This window comes from Rattus norvegicus, chromosome 2, assembly GCF_021556685.1.
Source record: "Rattus norvegicus strain SHRSP/BbbUtx chromosome 2, alternate assembly SHRSP_T2T, whole genome shotgun sequence".
Classification (NCBI taxonomy): domain Eukaryota; kingdom Metazoa; phylum Chordata; class Mammalia; order Rodentia; family Muridae; genus Rattus; species Rattus norvegicus.
The window spans coordinates 209391041-209408462 of record NC_141535.1 but is presented as its reverse complement, the minus strand read 5'-3'; the positions used below and the strand labels follow the sequence as shown (position 1 = coordinate 209408462).

At 38.0% G+C, this 17422-nt stretch overlaps 1 protein-coding gene across 1 annotated transcript in view; it reads right to left on the bottom strand.

Annotated features, from left to right (window-relative positions):
- The window catches only part of Dpyd (dihydropyrimidine dehydrogenase), an 864105-nt gene that overhangs the window by 242291 nt on the left and 604392 nt on the right, over positions 1–17422 (bottom strand).

Below are 17422 nucleotides of genomic sequence, written 5' to 3'. Positions count from 1 at the left end.
ATTTCCTTAAAATATGCAACAGTAATTCATTATTGAACTTGGTAATATTTTAGCAAGTTAAATTTTTGGGGGGCACAAAAGAAACCAGAGAATAGACATATATTTCAACTATAAAGTAGTCAGTAAGTATCTCATTTGTAATTAATGGTTTTTATGTATTTTTTAAAAGGTGCTTTGGTATTTCAACCTTTTGAGTTTGTCTAAAATGAAAAATTTAAGGTTATGATCTTTAAAGGAACCTTTTTCCTTGGTTTTAAGAGGCTTCGATTTGTCACTCCACATTGCTCTAAAAGACATGTGTTTATATGCCGAGATACGTCAGCAAGGTCATTACCTGTTGATTGTTATTTCAGTTGAACCAAACTGAACACTTTCAACTGGAAATCTTTGGCATAGCCTGTTCACTTTTCAGAACAGTAATTTCTTCATTAAACATAAATATTAAAAAGCACTATATGGAATGCTCTGTGGGGCACACTGTGCATTATGAATAGTAAAATCGGGAGACTTAGCTGTACAAATTCTAACTCATGAAAATGGAGATCTGCCCTGGCCCATGCAATGTTCATGAAATATTTATGGCCACTGCATCGGCATTGTGACGGCAGTTGCATCCCTGCGACTTTCATTTCTAAGTTATGAATTTCCATGGGACTTAGCCTCAAAATGACAGTAACTCCAGATGATATGAATTGCACGCATTCTGTGACAGTGCTCTTTAAGGTAGAATTGGACAATAATTTAAAGATCACTTGAGTAGCCTAAATATACAGAAGGTAGCCTGAAATGAATTACTAAAACATTTTAAATCATATTTGATTCCAATAGAATAAACACTAATAACCTGGTAGAGCTTTCAATACTATTGAGCACTGAATATTTCTCAGATTTGTTTGGCTTGATTTCTACAGGTAGACTCCTTTAAGCAAGTATCTAGTACTCATTACTTAGAAATTGTCAATTTGTTCAATTTTGTTTAGTTTCCCCAAAACATACAGTTCTCTTATAGGTGTGATTGCATCTAATCATCTTCCTCTATTTTGAGATAGCATAATTTGACCTTCTTAAAATTCTGTGAAATTGATGTATTCACATACATTTGTCTTTTAATCTTCAACCTATCCCAGCCACCTAGCAGTAATCATCATAGTTAGCTTAAATCTGAATTAAATGCTTGAGAAACTTTAAGACATTTTCTGCCAACATTATATATATAAATACAAAACAACAAAATCCCCAAGATTAATAACATCATAAATAATTTTTTCTATTTTGTGGACTTAAGGGTGGACTATAACTGTTCATAATTTCCTCATTTTTCTATGCTTTTTATTAGAAATTTGGCTCTAAATAAAATACTATGTGTTTTCTGTGTCTCAACCTTCTCATTTCTCTGATAGCTTTTTGATAGCTTTAACTTTCCTAATGAACCAGGTTTTCAAGTCTTATTTACATATTTTATAATAATTTCTCTTTCCACCTCCAAAATAGGAATAGATACTATTTTATGATAGAAAGAATTGAATAGTTAATAACAAAATCAACAGAAATAAAACAAAAAGAAGACCTTCAGGTTCTGGGAAACTAAAATATGCGTGTTAAGGCATGAAATTACTGGCAATGAAAGAAGAATTAACTAAAAATTTTGTATAGCACCTATTCCCAAAATTACCATAGGCTGTGTTCAGTAGTCATTTACCTCAACTATTGTATTCAAGCTAACATTCTAGAGTGGGCTAAACCTCACACTAAGCTGGGAGGATCTTGAGTCTTAATCAAACCCAAGGCCAAGAACGCTGCAAGGAGACATCTGAAAACCACAGAACACCTCCTTGCTGCAGCTCACCTCAGGACCATTTTGGTGGATTTGTTAGATCTATAGACTTGTTACTTTGTTCTTTGGCTATGAAAGGTCATGTTCCCTATTTTAATATGAAACTCTATCTCTGGACTTTAGTAACACTCATTTGCCTTGGGGTAAACACATCCTTGTTTCCTAAAAAAAGAAACTTGGTGTATTTTTAATTTGTTTCCTTTTATAGCCATTAAAATCCAGGCTTGGGTCAGAGGAGATGACTCAGTCATTGAAAGCATTGGCTAAACTTGCAGATTTCTACAGTTCAGTTTCCAGTGACAACACCGGGCAGCTCATCACCACTACCTGTAACTCTAGCTCCAGACGATCGAACAACCTGTTCAGGCACACAGGTACACATATATAATAGCACACAGACACACACATACACACAAACACACACACACACACACACACGCACGCACACACACACGCACAAACACACACCACAATAAAACTAATATTAAATAAATCTAGGCTATTTCTTGATTTAAGAACAGCTTGGTATATTTTATGATAAATACTATTCTAGAAGCACAGAGTTTAAAAAATAATGTTTCATGAATTAGAAAACGAAGGAAATGAACCATTATTTAAAAAACAATAGTTTAATATTTCATTTGGCAAATCTAATAAACATAATACCTAATGGGATTAGGAGATTTTTATTGTTCTTTTCTGTAGATAGTAATCAAGTCAATCCCTAACACTAAATTCTAAGGTCAGATTCAGGAGTACATGATATTTTTGTGTGCATATATATAATATGTATACATAGGTATATGTACATATATATTGCATTTTAATACTTATTATTTTGTTATCCACATGAACAGCTGAAAATACTCTAAGCAACATCACATCATCACATTTCCTTGCGGCGGACATAAAAGTGACATCATCACCAGAAAGACACTTGTGTCCTTAATGGATTAGTTGCAGGCCTGAGGAACAAATGATGCTTTTAATGGTACCACATGGACAAAAGGTGTCAGGGCACGGTTTTGTAGTACTTCAAAGAGGATAAGCACAGCCTAGAGATATATTTGGTCCATTTGACAACTTTCATGGAAGCCAGGGAGAGCAGTGCATACATGAAATCCCAGAACTTGAGAGTCTAGAGGCAGGAGGACTAAATAGTTAGGGCCACCTTTGACTATTCAGTGTTTATCGGGGCCACCAAGGGCTGCATAGACTCTGACTCAATGGAAAGATGGAAGGCAGCAAGGGAAGGAAGGACAGACGTATTCATGGACAAGAGCCTCCTTTTGCCCAAAATCTATGTTCTCTCGGAGAATTTCCTATGTATCTCACAGAATAGCCAAATACAAACTAGAAAATCTAATGCTGCCCTTTCCTAGTCTTCACTGTGTAACAATGACTATAAACTTCCCTTTCTAAATTATGCCAGAAGCTTCTAATTCTAATAACTACAGTGTCTCTAGCTCCCTGGACACAGACCCTACCCTTCCATGCCACAGGCCCTTGGGAAGCCATCTGTGATCCTTGGATCCTTGAAGATCTCAGTGGTGACACTTCCCTGCACCCCCCTTCAAAGAAAAGCACTCCAGAGCGAGGCTATGTGCGCTTCTCGAGAAGCTAAAATACAAGTGAAGTTTTTGACTCAAAGAAACATTTCTCTCCAATTTACCCGGTAATTTTCAGTCTGTACAATTCTTTTCGAAATGGATTTCTTAGAAGATGGCATTTCAATGAATTCACTGAAAAATGTTACCAGTTATAAAATGTTTTCCACTAAGAAACTCCTAAGTCTTAATTCACATGACATGACAAGAGCTGGATAGCATTTTTATTATGTCTCCTTCTCTGATGGAGAGAACTGGGGACCCGAAGATCAATCCGAGTGCTTATTTCATCGTCTTAATTTTCTTTCCCATTATCATGTTCTAAACCATCATCTCCTTTAGCAAAATTGCTCCCTAAAGTGAAATTCGCCAATCACTTGTAAACTAGAACTATAAAAGGATCCAGCTTCATTTATACCTATGAGACCAGATGTAAGTGTAAGGTAATAGGAAAAGGAGTCAAATTTATCTTTCTGTGTCAATAAACTAGGGCAGCGTTCACTGTTTGAGGTAAAAGGACTGGCGAATGCAAAGACTGTATTGGCATGGAGACGGTTTGAATGAACTTATGTCTTATAGTGTGTGTCTTTCCTGAATTGTCTTACTTAAACATCATAGTGGTACAAGTACTTTGTGACCTACATTTTTGTAGTTCCTTATTAAAGTAGTCTTATGCTTAGTAACTACATAGAAATTCCATTTAATTATAAGTTCATTAGGTACAGTAACTTCAACCCAAACAAATGTTTTTTGTATGAATGATGCTAGCAACTTCTTCAAAATTGTTTCACAATGGAGATGAACCCAATATTGTTCCATTCATATGACTAAATAAATGTATAGTGAATATCATCTAATAAGAGTAGTCAGAGACAAAAAGAATCAAACCAGGGAATCATGCCACAATTTAGTGAATATTGAGTGAAGTAAGTGAAGGAGATTCCATGCTATACATGAGTCCATTTATATGATATTCTACAAAAAGAAAAAGTGCATCAGTGGGAAGCATAGCATTGAGTCTGGGCTCCAAACTAATTCCTGGGGAAGAGTAACTGGGGAATGGAATAGAGCAGTTTTTGAGAGTGCTAGAAGCATTCCTTGGTGTGATGAACATATTGGCCAAAATCTATCAAGCTCTATGGTTTACTGTATTCATTGGACATGTTGTGTTGTCACAACATCGTCTAAACCTTATGATAGCTAAGGGGATACACAAATGAAAAAGAGAGGGAGGGGCTTTTAGGCAATGCTCATTCAAAGTGCATGATGGTGTAAAATAACCTACATCACACAGAACATTTAAGGAAACCCTGAAAGGTGATAAAAGGACATGGCCTCATAAGGAAAATGTGTGATAATAAGAAAAGGACATTCAGAAAAGAGAAAAGCCAAAGCCAACAGATATATGAGGGGTTTTATTTGTTTGTTTGAGTTTATTTATGGAAAAAAGTCTCTAAAGGATATCAACATTGTACTTCATCGTTTCAGAATATGCAGCCCAGCACCTGGTACACAGTAGGCATTCATGAAATAGTGTTGAATTGAGAGAATTTACAATGTGAAAATTGTCAAATAGCATGATAAAATCATTCATTTCAGGACGGCTGAATTAGTATTTGAAACGTCAAACATTGGGTTTGACAAAAGAGATTTAGGGATATATAAAATATAAACCATATTCTTTAAAACTTGATAGTTTTATAAGATGCACATAACAAACACACACTGTGAGTATAAAATATAACACATATACAGGCAAGAATTTTATATATACATATATATGAATTATATATATATGTATGTATATATGTATATATGGCTAGAGATTGAACCCAGGATCTTGCACCTGGTCACCTGGTGTGCAAGGGCTTTACCACAGAGTTCCATCTCTATCCTGTCATTTGTGTGTTTTTGAGAGACCCCCTGTACCTAAAGCAGTACAGAATATCAGAAACTCAGTGATGTGGTTCTGCTCTCCAGAGAGCAGTCATATACTTATTATATACATATTATATACCTCTCCCTTCCCTTTCCCCATCTCTTCCTCTCTCTTCCTCTCTTCCCCCTCCCTCTCCTTCTCTCTCCTCCATCCCTCTCCTTTCCTCTCTCCCACTCCCTCTGGTTATATCTACAACCAGAGGATTCAGCAGAAAGCCCTACCCATCGGTCTCTTGACCCTATGAATGCTGGAAACTCAGTGACAACCTACACAATATCTCAGGCTACTGATGGCCTCTTCTGTCTGAATCTTTATGGTATTAAGTTAACAGCCTTCAACGGTGACCCTATCTCAACTCTTCAACCACTGTACCTCGGGGTCTGCTGGAGAGCCTGCTTATTATGGTCATGCAAACTGAAGGAGAGTTCCTTTTATTTTTATTTTTTAAATACAGTTTCTGGGACTATGACTTACTGCCATTTTTCTTGATGTCCCTGGTGCAGCACCGCTCTGGCATTCTTGGTGAGCATACTTTCCATTACCAATCTGTCTCTGAGGCTTGCAATTGTCCTCATAGGGGAAGAGTCAGCAAGCACAGTATGCCTCTGTCTCTGACTCCTGATTGCCTGGGGTTCTTTCTTTGTTCCTTTCATCCTCTGTCATGACCTTCAGGTCCTCCCACTGCCTTTCAACAAGTTCATTTCCTCTGTACTCCCAAATGACAGTGCTAATGGTCATGAAGCTGGAGAAGGTGCACCTGTTCCCTAGTCTTTGGGGCTGACCCTCATGATGCTATTTCTATCACCATTTCTCTGTGCAATTCTTTGACTACTGCAAGAACCCCCCTTATCAATCAAAGAAATAAGCTGGGATCAGACACTTGAAGTTAGATGGGACCTGTCAATTGCAAGATCCGTCATTTTAATTATTAGGAGTCCTCTAACTTGATGGTGCTGAGTTACAGACTAGGATATAAAAAGGCTTTGCAATGCAAACACCACAGTAACAAATCTCATCCTCCTCCAAGGCTGCTCCTGCTCCATGCACGTGTGAGCTGGTGGTCTCTCATGGCCCACTCCTCCTTCACTCAAATTTGGCTTTTAAACCGAGGTCAGGTTCCTCTAAGGGAGGTTCCAGCCAATAGCAGTACTATCATTCTCCAAATGACTACCATTTCTGTCCAACAGCCAGCTCTTCTAGTAGAATATCAATGGCTTAAAGCTTGCTCTGTGTTGGGACAGCAAAGGAGTGTGTCAAATCAGTAACCTCACATGACGTCCTACATACCTGGCATGCAAATAATTCTTTTCTTCCTCTGTGCTTTTCCTAGGACCAGTTCTCAATACAACTTTTACCCTCCTTTACTCTAACTTGGGATCAATTTCTGGAGGACTCAATTGCTAGTGTTGTCTGTCATCCTATTATCTATAGTCTACTTATTAGCAAGGTGGCCCAATATGACCTAGAGAAACAATATATGGAGAAACAGGTGATGCTTACATTCTGCTAAGACAGCACCAGTAAGTATTCAAAATTGTGGACCTGCTGAGCTCAACCGATCCCCCAACAAGTATCTTAATCACTGATTAGAACATACTGAAAAAAAATGTCAGTGGGCAATAACGAGCAAGCATCTGCTTGCACTACCATGAATGGATTAATTTTGGATAAAGGTAAGTGAGTATTTACATGCATAAAAAGGGAGTTTTTATTCTTTGGTAACCCCAGGCAGCTTGAAATTGGTTTCCTTTATGCAAAGCACCAATGCGAACAGTATAACAATTGATATTTTATACACATCTGTTGATCTAGTCACTCAGCTCACGTTTTCCTAGGCTAGACTTAGAAAACAACCACAGGCATAAAACTTCCGTATTTTTATAATCCCATATTGGTGTGAATGATTAACTAACCAAGGGAGGATGCTGGTTTAACACAAAGTACCATGCCTGAAGCACCCACTGTGGTGATAGACACATTTAGGACAAAGACAGTCTAGGGAAGTCATGCTTCTGTCCTGGGAACTTGATGAAATTCAAGCAAGAAGGAATTACTACCGAGGCAATTTGAAATAACATAGCAGAGCGAACTTCAATCCCTTGACAATGGATGGTTTCAGCTAAGGAGAACTCATCCATATCAAGTTGAAGCAGTTCCTCAAGGAATTTCTTCCCACTGTTGCTGGGAGAGCAGAGAAGACAGATCTATATCATTTTGGCTTGTTTGTTTTGCCAGATCTTTGGACTGGTTTCTCTCTTTGAGTTAAAATGAGATGCCAGAAGTGGAGTAACTGTGTTAAGAAGACTCTGGGTGAAATATGGGGTGGAGGAGGATTCTTTTTGTAAGTGTGACATTTATAAGCTCTTGGCATAAAACTTGTAGATACTAGATTTTACTCAAAATCCTGGGCAGTCCTGAACCTATAGGTTTATTTATGTGCAGTGAGTAGTCGACTTTAAGAGTACATGCCTTAAGGTCCGTGTCTTGCTCTCAACTCCACTGCAATGATAAAATACCCTGACCACGAAGAAAAACTTAGGTGAGCAAGGGTTTATCTTATCTCATAATTTCAGGCTGTGCTCCATCATAGCAGAGCTGTTAAAGCGGCAGTGACTTAAAATAGCTAAGCATGTCACATCCATAATCAAGAGCTGAGAGAAATAAATGCATGCTTACTAGTCGGTTAGCTTCCTGTAATCTTACAGCGTCTAAGACCCTCTGCAGAGAAGGGTGTTAGCCACAGTGGAATGAGTTGTCACACTTCATAGGCTGGAGAGATGGCTCAGTGGTTAAGAGCACTGACTGAGAGGTCCTGAGTTCAAATCTCAGCAACCACATGGTGGCTCACAACCATGTGTAGTATGCATTAAATAAACAAATATTTTAAAAATGTAATAAAAAAAGAAAGATCCTTCATAACCATGCTCACAGGCCAACATGATCTAGGCAATCCTTCACTGAGATTCTCTTCTCAGGTGATTCTAGATTTTGGCAAGTTGACAATTCAAACTAGCCATTACAGTGTATGTGTTTGTGCACAGTGTACATGAGTGCATGTGCATGCATGCCCATGTGCATGAGTGTATGCGTGCATGTCTGTGAGTGAGAGAGATGTGCTATAGATAAAAGTTGTTGGATTATTTGTAAAGTCTTCCAGATGTCAAGGGGAAAAATGTGACCAGATCAGCCATGATGAGTTTATTAGAGACATGTGGAGGGATAGATGAAAGTGACCGAAAGGTTTTGAACAAGAAAGAAGCAGTGGTCTGTCCATCATCTTAAAGGACAGGCAGCTGCTCTGGAGTCTCATAATTTGGTTCCATTTTCCTTTATGATGGATGTCTATTACTTTAAGGACTAGTAACCATGATGTAGGGGCTGGAGAAATGGCTCAGTGGGAAAGAGTGCTCACGGTACCAGGGAGAGCACCTGAGGTCAAGTTCCAGCACCTATGTAAAAAAAAAAAGACAGATATGATCACATCTGTCTATAACATTAACACTGTAGGGTTAGAAGCCAGAGCCTCACTGCAGCAAGTCTACCTCCTGGTTCCGGGAAAGATTACAAAGAGCAGAGCATGCCTGTGGGCCCATGTAACCCCAGCACATCTGGAGACAGGGACAGAAACACAGATAGCTGACACTTGCTAGATTCCAGTCTAACTCCAATTTATTGAGATGCCTCATCTCCAAGACATAAGATGGTGTGTTGTAGAGCGGAATATCCTACGTCGTCTTCTGACATTTTTGTGTGTACCTCCACACATGTGGGGATACAATACAAACACCACACTTACACAATACCTCCCATATAAAACAATCTATTAAAAATGAATTACTATGCCAGTGAGCATGGTTGTCATGCTTATGTGTCCTTACTGCATGTGTGCATCTACTTAGCTGCTCCCCATTTATATGTTGCCAATTTGGTTCTGCAGTTCAAATTATTTGCCTTAGAAGATATTTGTACGTTGGCATCTGTGTTTATAAACAAAGTTAATGGAAGGTCGGATCAATCACCGAGGATGCAGAGTTTGCCATTGTGTCTCATTCAATGTTACCTTTCTCTCTCATTTTGTACAGATTCCTGCTGTATCTCATGGGAATGAGACGCAAAACACTTAGATAAGCCAGTATTAACATGGTGTCTTGCTGTGTTTTTACAGAGCTGGAGATTAAACCTAGGAGATGTCACTTGTGAGGCAAGTATTCTCTCACTGGTCTGTATTCTCCTCCCTCTTTTTAAAGCTCTTCATTTGAGATCGATAGTTGAATTTGGTTCTGCAATCCTCATATATCAGTTTCCCAAGAAGGGACTACAAAGCTAGAGCCCGGGATCCAGTTGTCTTCTTGACTCTCTAGCAACTGAAAAAATAAATACTGGAACTAAGCTTACTCATACTCAGTACAACATATTCGGGCAAAAGTATTTTTTCTGCCACCAAAACAGTGGCAAGCATGTATGTGGTAGCATGCAGTGCAGTGCAACCAAAGGCGTCCAGAGTGACCCAGTAATTGACGGAAGTCTGCCATGAGTAGGGAGATTCTTGGTCTGTTTCTCTGTAGTTTCTGCTTTCTCCACTTCTGTAAGACAGCTTGTGGCCAGAGTTGGGTCTTGTAATTAGAAGTTGGTATAGGAACTTAGTGACTATCCAGCATGAATTATTATTTCATGTTCCATAAAAACATGTTGACTTCTTTCAATTGTATCTCTAGCTGCCTGAGGTTAACTGGGATCTATTAGGTCCAATGGATAGTGGTCAAGGTAATCAGGACACATGTCTTCTGTGTCGGTTTGTATGTCAGATAGACCTCTCACCCCCACTTCCCACTTTTTTTTTTAAGAAAGTAGCCATGGGCCTGGAAGACATCAGAGTAAAGTGTCAACTTTGTCTTAAAACAACAACAATCCCTTAGAACTGAAATATAATTTCACTATGGCCGTGAAAATATTCTAGAATCACTATAATATCTGAATGGCCTTTGGGAGTTCAGTGTGTCTCTATGTCTCTGTAAGTCCTTTAGCATTTGAGCATGTTAAAATGAGCAAGCCCTCATGTAATTCAAAAGACCTTCGCAGAAAGAAAGGATGTATAGGGGCAGATCCAGGGAAGCTTGATTTAAAATGTATTAAGAGTGGCTATGATTTCTTATAAGATGGATACATAGGCAGAGGATGGTAATATAGCCCATAAGGGAAAATATCTTGAGGCACCGAAATTAAATGAAAATACGATCCCCTCTTCACTTTGAATACCTGCGTGATTACCAATTCGACAAGGATCTTTCATTTATCGCAACTCAACTTTACGGAAGTGCCTGAAGCCTGCATTGTTGATAAGACACTTGACGAAGCTTGCATAGGGAAAACCATCTTCACACTGCTTGATATACAGAATCGTATTAGTGCTAAAACAGATGGGTATTTACTTGGGCCGTATTCAATAAATGGAAAATACCCAGAGACTGTGAAATTTAGTTTAAGACTTTGCAATTTTTTTTCATTTAAAAAGGAGAATTGTGCTGAACTTTCCTGGGTTACAAATTAACAGCTAGATGTGGCAGGAGCTAATCAGTGTTTAGATAATAAAGACCAAGGACTTGCAACATAGATAGGATGCTGTTTCATACCTGTCTGTCTGCTATAGTTCTGGCTCTTAATATACAGCTGCTTCAATGACAGAGAGATTTACATATTTTCTCTTATTTTGACCCATCTTTCATAAGTAAAGGAATTGTGGGAAGCCAAAAAGAGATCAAATCTGGACTAAGGTTCTTAACTGGGCACTTGTTACTACCTAGAATCAAAGTATGCAATCTCTCTCTCTCTCCCTCTCCCTCTCCCTCTCCCTCTCCCTCTCCCTCTCCCTCTCCCTCTCTCTCTCTCTCTCTCTCTCTCTCTCTCTCTCTGTGTCTTCCTCCCTCCCTCCTATTCTTCCCCTTCCTTCCTTCCTTCCTCCCTTCCTCCCTTCCTTTTTTCTTTCTTTCTCTCTTTCCTTTCAAAAGGTTCACTATTCAGCTTTGACTGTCCTGATTCACAAGGTAGACTAGGTTGATCTCAAATTATCAGAGATTAACTTGCCTCTAACTAGGGAGTGCTGGGATTAAAGGCATGTGCCACCATTTTTGGCCTTAAACATGCAGTGTTTTAATACTGATGTTTTGATATATGGAATAAATCTAAAATAATTTGCTTGGTAGAACCTAGTTTAGTATTTAGATCATGGAATCTAGTTGTGAGAACTTTGATTCTAGGCTGCTGAATGTTTGTAATAGAGAGACATAGAGAGGGAGTATGGGAAGGAGAAGGGAGGGAAAGAAAGAAAGAAAGAAAGGAACAGAGAAGGAAAAGAATGAGTTAGTTCAGTACTCTTAAATATGGCTGTAATGAACTCAAACAGAATGAGAAGCAATATGTAGGCAGCAGGCAATGCCCTTAGATGCCCTGGCAATTGAGGAGCTGCAATCTGAGACGGAAGGTGCATTGTGTTGGGTTAGGGACAATTGTAAGCAGGCAGAATCAAAGAACATCATCAGTGAAGTTAACCTGAGCTAGCAGACCCTGTACTTGACATAAAAATGTATATAGATTTAAGCATTAATTGTGTTACACTTCACAATTAGAACTCAGGACACAGTGAAAGTGATCATTTGCTCTGTTGGGAAGTATTACATTAATGCTAGTGGAAAGAGAACCCGTGGTTTAAAGGCCCCAGCTGTGATGTACTCAGCTCTGGATCCTACAGTGTGAAGTGAACGGCAGAGACCCAAAGAATGAAGTACGATAAGTAAATAAATAACTGATATCACAGACCGAGATAGGAGCTGAGCAAGTGATTGAAATAATTCCCAGGAAATATAAATATATTTACTATTTATTTATTACATAAAGATAATATAAACATTTTTACAACTGTTAATGATTTACCAAATGGTCTCACATATATTCACCTTATTATATAAAAATGCTCCTGGTTTATTATTGTCTTGAGATTCTCTCTGGTGAGATGCATAGGGAGCCCTGCTTCTTATATTATTTAGCACAATCAGTTTCATGTAAATATTTTTCTCATCTTGTAACAGGTTTAAAGTAACATCATTGTCTGACTTTGGATTTAGGTGGAAAACAAGCCTGTTTATCATAATTTATACAACTTTTCTGCATGAATCTTTCTTCAGAAATTATTTAAAATGAAATGATTACTTAATTACAGAAGTATTGTCTAATGATTGTAAAGAAAATTAAGCTTAAGTGAGAAATAAAGGCGCTTCACAAGATAACTAAACAAAGGCTGTATTAGAAGGAAATATTTTCGTCGATTTCATTTGACTTAGACATTAAGCATTCCTAAAATCTTTTGTGTTTATCACTTGAGTTCTATAACCTTCATTGTGTTGTGTTTGTGTATGTGTGTATGTGCGTGTGCATGTATGCATGTGTGTGCGTGTATGTGTGTGTGTATGTATTTGAACATGCATGCCATTTCATGTATCTATGTGCTGGCCAGAGTTGAAACTTACTGTCATTTCTAGGGTGTCATTAATCTTGTTTCTTGAGGCAGGATCTCTCACTGGACTGGAACTCACCATTTAGACCAGGCTAGACACTGAGCCCAGGGATTCACCTTTCTCTGCCTCTCCAGTGCAGGGATTACAAATATAGGCCACTACCCTCAGGTTTATGTATATGGATTTGGGGGATTATATACAGACTCTTGCAATCTTATTCAGTACTTAACTAAGTGAACTATTTCCCAAGTTCTACACTTTTTTCTAACATGTCCAGTGTTCTATGTCATCATTATTCTTTGAATATTAATATTGCATTCATACAATGCTTCATAACATAATATGTTTTTAGCTGGGAAAGCTTTGAGATTGTTTGCAGGTTTTACTATGAATAATATTGGAATTTCTATTTCCAACTTAACAGCCTGCTTAGATTTAAGATTTGTTAAAAGTAACTATGGTGGTAACTATTGGTGTGCCCTGAGGTACAAAAGTATTGTCTGGCCTGACATCTCCCTCACAGGAAGACACTGCTGGTTTAGCAAAAAATGAAGAATTAACTTCCTCAATCAAAGGCAATAATTCAGAGGTTGTGGTGGGAGCACATCTATTGAAGGGGAGAGAGACTACCTCCTCGGGTGAGATAAAGAATCTCACCTTTGAGAATCTGAGAGCTCAAAGCTCTCACCTTCAATGGGGTCCTCCCACATGTCCTGTTCCAAGCTGTAGGACCCCATTCTTTACCCATTAATGCCCTTACTTTAGCTGCTGACACCAACTGAATTTGAATTGTTGCTGTAATTAAGCCAACTTTATATAATAGGGAGTTTATTTAGATTTTCTGCAACTTGAGCTCTTTGACTGCTGGAGAGAAGATTCTCTTCCAAGGCATAGTTAGAAACCTTTAGAATGGTTACGTGTATTCGGAGCTGGTCAGTTTTATCAATGAGTTCATTATCCTTCTTGGTATGCAGATGCTAGAATTCGGTTAACTTTATTACAGATCTCATTCCTTTTCTTGGTCAATTTGTCACAGTATGTTAGGAGCAACTGATTATCCGTATTATTTTCCTTAGTTCCCCGAAAACTGTCAAAAGCTTTACATATGGAGTCACCAAAGCCTCTTACAATTGTTGAATCAAAACAAATGTATCTGTCTCCTTGGTTTGTAGAACAGTTCCCACAATGGACTTTCAGCATTCTTCAAACTTCTAGGCAGGGCTTTAGTAACTGTAGGTGTTGAACAATTGAAAAGTCTACTCCAGATACTTTTAAAAAATCATTCATGTACTTCTGTTATTCTAGAACTACTCTGTTATGAAAATCTGTGTTAGCTAGGTTCTCCAGAGGAACAGAACTTATAGAAAAAATGTATATACATATAAATAGGTGATTAATTAAAATGGCTTACGGGATGTGGTCTAGCTAGTACAATGGTGATTTAGGCAATGGAAGGTCCAAAATTCCAGTATGTTTACTCCAAAATCCTAACAAAGTAGACTTTAATCTCAGTGAGGAGCTGGACTTGGTAGTGAGGGAAAGAGCAAGCAGGCAAAGAGCAAATTTCCTTCTTCCGTGTCCTTTATATAGGCTGTCAGCCCAAAGTGTGGCCCAGAATAAAGATAGATATTCCCACTTCAATATATCTGAATTAAAGCTAGATCTTTCCACCTTAAAAGGTGCAAGTAAAAAGTGGGTCATCCCAAAGCAAATGTTCTAATTAAGAAACAAAAGTCCCTCAGATGTATACCCAGACTCTTGGGTTGTTATAGTTAATTCCAGAGGTGTTCAAGTTGACAACATAGAATAGCCATTATAGACCCTGTCTCAAATAAAAAAAAAAAAAAAACAACACCAGTAGTTAAAAGTAAAACACTCAGTGTCTATCTCTGGCCTTCACAACAATATTCAGGAGTATGCATGGACTCCCGAATGCAGCACCAACACCAAAAACATATGTGCAAACATTTTTTTAAAAGCTAGGAATGGACATTTCTTATTACATAACTGAACAGTATGATTGATAATAATTTTTTAAAACACGTATTAGGTTACACAGATAAACAGACTAATTAAAATACATAACAGAGTAGGTTTAATTTCCCAGAATATCCTTACACTCTGGGGGTTGGGGGTGGGGGACGCAGCTGTCATGGCCAGTAGGGAACCAATCCAGCCAGAGGAAAGAAGGAAATCTGGTTCAGCATGACTTTCGTTAGCCTGACTGGCTCAAACTTCTGAAGTCTGAACCTAAGCTGTTTGTTTTTAATTATTGAAAACACAGTAAAACTTTGGGGGAAAAGTTCCCTCATGATAATTATGACTACAATGCTTAAGGCATGTGTGATGGTTTGCAAATGCTTGGCCCAGGGAGTGGCACTATTAGAAGGTGTGGCCTTGTTGTAGGAAGTGTGTCACTGCAGAGGCTTGGAGACCCTCCCCCTAGCTGCCTGAGGATGCTCAGTCTGTTCCTGGCTTCCTTCAGGTGAAGATGTAGAACTCTCAGCTCCTCCTGTACCATGCCTGCCTGGATGCTGTGATGCTGCCATGCTCCCGCCTTGATGATAATGGACTGAACCTCGGAACCTGTAAGCCAGCCCCAATTAAATGTTGTCCTTTATAAAACTTGCATTGGTCATGGTGTCTGTTCACAGCAATAAAACCCTAAGACAGCATGTCCTTGTGTTTTAGAGAACATCTGTGACCTTTTCCATAAGAATGGTTTGAGACAGGAGTGGATGGATGAGTGGGGGACCATGCTCTTAGAGGCAAAGGGTAGGGGGTATGGAATGGGAGTTTGAGGAGGGGAGATTGGGAAGGGGAATAATATTTGAAAAGTAAAAAAAACAACAACAACAATGATAATTATGATAATAGGTTCTATTGACTAAGAAACAATGCTGAGGACAAGGGACTGGGAGGAAGTTTGTAACAAGCACAGTAGCAAACACTTTTTGCAAAGTACATAAAACCTTCTTCCTGAAAATCAATTTTATTTGCTGTTCAGAAGTCTGGGGGATTTGGGTGAAGGCTAGCTCCACTGAATAACAAAAGATTACCACATGATTAAACAACATCACCAAGATATCAAACAACGTCCACTTTAGCCTTCCAGGTGAATAAGTGTTAAACAATTCTGGTTTCTCTGGTGCTCTCTCTGGGACTTCAGGTCTCCTACACTAATAAAATCTGTATATTATTTGGAAATCATACATTTTATATATTTGCTTTTAAACTTGGAATTAAATTTACTCCAAGTTTACTAAATTTTATGATTATGGTGCACCGTTTCAGAAGATAATGATTTCTAATTTCTAAAATAATCTGATTATATGGGTTTTTCATACTGAGAGGATTTTTATTTTATCTTCTTTATTTCATATTTAGCTGTGGCTGTGTTTTAATTGTAATAGCTTACAGAAAGTATTTCCTGGTTGATAAGAAGAAGCTTTTACACATTATTTTCTAGACTTTGGAGAAATTTGATATGGTGGACAAAAGCTTAGAACAGCTATGAAAGAGGGATGAGAAGATGGACAGAAAAAATTGAGACTCATTAACATTTCATGAAAAGATCTGAGCTCTACATAAATTACATTTTAAGCTACAGTAGTGTCACCAGTTTAATGTTGCACAAATTCATTTTCATGTTGATTCCATCAGCTTTAAATTATCCATGTTAGAAGAGAAACAGCCATTAATAGAGTTAATGCATTAAAATGATGTAGATTTATCTTTGGAATCTGATCAGTTACCAGGGTAACTTCTAATGTAATTTCCATTACATATAAGTGAATACACACACACACACACACACACACACACACACTTGACTGGCACCAAAGGCTAAATGTAAGATGTGACTCTGTCATACCCATCAAAGATAGCATACCTGGTCAATGCTAAAACTATACTTGAGTCACAAATTCAAGGACAAATTAATGACAATGGTTCATTTTACCTCATTCAAATGTTCTTTTTTTTTAATTATCACAGCTACAAATTAAAAAGAATAGAAATATTTTGATGGACCAATGAGATGGCTTAGTAGGTAAAAGTTTTTGCCTGAGTTCAAACACAGGGAACCACGGATAGAAATAGAAAAATAAGTCTGACAGTTGTCCAACAACCTTCCCCTAGGTACCATGGTGCATGCCTCCACAACCATGCGCATTTAGAATAAAATTTAAAGGAAAATAAATATTTTGATATCTAGTTTCTGTAACATTTCTCATCAACACTATGCTACCAGCTAGAAATGGTACAACTGATTTCAAGAGCAGCCAGTACGAGTAAACTTTCTACTAGTGTGTAAGCATATTACATCATAAAGTGTTAGAGATGTTGGAATCTCCTAAAGCTGGAGTTACAGGTTGTTGTGAATGCTCAATTGTGGGTGCTGGGAATTGAGTGTGTGTTCTCTGGAAGAACAATATAAGCTCTTAATAATCGAGTCTCCTCTCTAGTCCAATATATTACTTCTAATTTTTCTTTAAAAATTTTTATGTATATATGCATGATGAGTGCATGTAAT